The sequence below is a fragment of the Triticum dicoccoides genome, chromosome 5A (genome assembly GCF_002162155.2).
Source record: "Triticum dicoccoides isolate Atlit2015 ecotype Zavitan chromosome 5A, WEW_v2.0, whole genome shotgun sequence".
NCBI lineage: Eukaryota > Viridiplantae > Streptophyta > Magnoliopsida > Poales > Poaceae > Triticum > Triticum dicoccoides.
This window is the reverse complement of record NC_041388.1, coordinates 646,384,930-646,388,612: the sequence shown is the minus strand read 5'-3', so window position 1 is coordinate 646,388,612 and position 3,683 is coordinate 646,384,930.

Sequence of the window (3,683 nt, the reverse complement as noted above, 5' to 3'; positions counted from 1 at the left end):
TAGGTTGACTTGACGAGCTTAGCATGTACAGACATGGCCTCGGAACACAGAAGACCGAAAGGTCGAACATGAGTCGTATAGAAGATATGATCAACATGAGATGTTCACCGTTGATGACTAGTCCGTCTCACGTGATGATCGGACACGGCCTAGTCGATTCGGATCATGTTTCACTTAGATGACTAGAGGGATGTCTATCTGAGTGGGAGTTCATTAAATAATTTGATTAGATGAACTCAATTATCATGAACATAGTCTAAATTGTCTTTGCAAATATGTTGTAGATATATAGCTCATGTTGTAGCTCGCTGTTTCAATACGTTCCTAGAGAAAGATTAAGTTGAAAGATATTGTAAGCAATGATGCGGACTAGGTCCGTAGTCCGAGGAGTGTCCTCACTGCTACAGAAAAGGCTTACGTCTTTGATGCACCGCTCGATGTGTAAACCCCTACAACATCGTCTGTGGATGTTGTGAACACCTGACAGACACATCCTGATGACTACTTGTTAGTTTAGTGCACCATACTTTACGGCTTAGAATCGGGATTCCAGTGACGTTTTGAACGCCATAGAACATATGAGATGTTCCAAGAGCTGAAATTGGGATTTCAGGATCATGCCCGTGTTGAGAGGTGTGAGACCTCTGACAAGTTCTTTTGCCAACAAGATGGAGGAGAATAGCTCAGCTAATGAGCATGTGCTCAGAATGTCTGGGTGCTACAATCACTTAAATCAAGTGGGAGTTAAACTTCTAGATAAGATAGTGATTGATAGAGTTCTCTAGCCACTATCACTAAGCTACTAGATCTTCGTGATGAACTATGACATGTAAGGGATGGAGTTGATCCCGAAGCTGTTCGTGGTTCTTAAGACCGCAAAAGGTAGAAATCAAAGAAGGAGCATCAAGTGTTGATGGTTTAACAAGACCACTGGTTTCAAGAAGGGCAAGGGCTAGAAGGGAAACTTCATGGATGGCAAACCAGTTGCCGCTCCAGTGAAGGAACCCAAGGTTGAACCCAAACCCAAGACTAAGTGCTTCTATTGTAAGGGGAACAGTCACTTGTAGCGGAATTACCCCAAATACATGGTAGATAAGAAGGCCGGCGACTTCAACAAAGTATATACGTGTTATTAATGTGTACCTCACTAGTACTCCTGGTAGCACCTGGGTATTGGATACTGGTTCAGTTGCTATTATTGGTGACTTGAAGCAAAAGCTACGGACTAAACGGAGACTGGCTAAGGGCGAGGTGACGATGTGTGTTGAAAGTGTTTCCATAGTTGATGATATCACCATCGCACGCTCCATCTGCCTTCGGGATTAGTATTGAACCTAGGTAAATGTTATCAGGTATCTACATTGAGCATGAATATGATTAGATCATGTTCATTGCAATACAGTTATTCATTTAAATTAGAGAATAATGGTTATTCTGTTTACATGAATAATACCTTTCATGGTCATGCACCATGTGTGAATGGTTCATTGAATCTCGGTCGTGGTAATACACATGTTCACGCCAAAAGGATGTAGAGTTAATAATGATAGTACCACTTTCTTGTGGCACTGCCGCTTAGGTCATATTGGCGTAAGATGCATGAAGAAACTCCATGTCGATGGATATTTGGAGTCATTTGATTTTGAATCGCTTGACACATGCGAGCCATGCCTCATGGGCAGGATGACTAAGACCCCGTTTTCAGGTACAATGAAACGGGCAAGTGACTTGTTGGAAATCATCCATGCCGATGCGTGTGATCCAATGAGAATTGAAGCATGCGGTGGATATCGCTATTTTCTCATCTTCGCTGGCGATTTGAGTAGATATAGGTATATTTACTTAATGAAGCACAAGTCTGAAACGTTTGAAAAGTTCAAGCGATTTCAAAGTGAAGTTAAGAACCATCATAACAAGAAGATCAAATTCCTATGATCTGATCGATGAGAATTTCTGAGTTATGAGTTTGGCAATCACTTAAGACATTGTGGAATTGTTTCACAGTTGAAGCCACCTGGAACACCACTGGGTTATGGTGTGTTCGGACATCGTAATCGAACCTTATGAGATATGGTGCGATCTATGATGTCTCTTACCGATCTACCGTTTTCATTTTTAGGATATGCATTAGAGACAGCTGCATTCACTTTAGATAGGACACCATCTAAGTCCGTTGAGACGATGTCATATGAACATTGGTTTGGAAAGAAACCAAAGTTGTCGTTTCTTAATGTTTGGGGTTGCGATGCTTAAGGCTTCAGCCGGAGAAGCTCGAACCCAAAAGCGGACAAACACATCTTCATAGAATACCCAAAGGTGACAGTTGGGTATACCTTCTATCTCAGATCCGAGGGCAAATTGTTTGTCGCTAAGAACGGGTCCTTTATCGAGAAGGAGTTTCTCTCGAAAGAATTGAGTGGGAGGAAGATAGAACTTGATGAGGTTGTCGAACCTTTACTTCAACCAGAGAGTGATGCAACACAGAAAGATGTTTTCTGTGGCACCTACGTCTGTTGAAGAGGAAGTTAATGACAGTGATCATGAAGCTTCAGATCAAGTTGCTATCGAACCTCATAGGTCGACAAGGATATGTACTACTCCTGAGTGGTACGGTAATCCTGTCTTAGATATCATGTTGTTGGACAACAATGAACCTACGAACTATGGAGTGAAGGAAATATGCCCTAGAGGCAATAATAAAGTTATTATTTATTTCCTTATATCATGATAAATGTTTATTATTCATGCTATAATTGTATTAACCGGAAACATAATACATGTGTGAATACATAGACAAACAGAGTGTCACTAGTATGCCTCTACTTGACTAGCTCGTTAATCGAAGATGGTTATGTTTCCTAACCATGAACAAAAGAGTTGTTATTTGATTAACAGGATCACATCATTAGGTGAATGATCTGATTGACATGACCCATTCCATTAGCTTAGCACCCGATCGTTTAGTATGTTGCTATTGCTTTCTTCATGACTTATACATGTTCCTATGACTATGAGATTATGCAACTCCCGTTTGCCGGAGGAACACTTTGTGTGCTACCAAATGTCACAACGTAACTGGGTGATTATAAAGGTGCTCTACAGGTGTCTCCAAAGGTACATGTTGGGTTGGCGTATTTCGAGATTAGGGTTTGTCACTCCGATTGTCGGAGAGGTATCTCTAGGCCCTCTTGGTAATGCACATCACATAAGCCTTGCAAGCATTGCAACTAATGAGTTAGTTGTGAGATGAAGTATTACGGAACGAGTAAAGAGACTTGCCGGTAACGAGATTGAACTAGGATTGAGATACCGACGATCGAATCTCGAGCAAGTAACATACCGATGACAAAGGGAACAACGTATGTTGTTATGCGGTCTGACCGATAAAGATATTCATAGAATATGTAGGAGCCAATATGAGCATCCAGGTTCCGCTATTGGTTATTGACCGGAGACGTGTCTCGGTCATGTCTACATTGTTCTCGAACCCGTAGGGTCCGCACGCTTAAGGTTTCGATGATAGTTATATTATGAGTTTATGAGTTTTGATGTACCGAAGGAGTTCAGAGTCCCGGATGTGATCATGGACATGACGAGGAGTCTCGAAATGGTCGAGACATAAAGATCGATACATTGGAAGCCTATATTTGGATATCGGAATCGTTTCGGGTTACTGGGGGGTT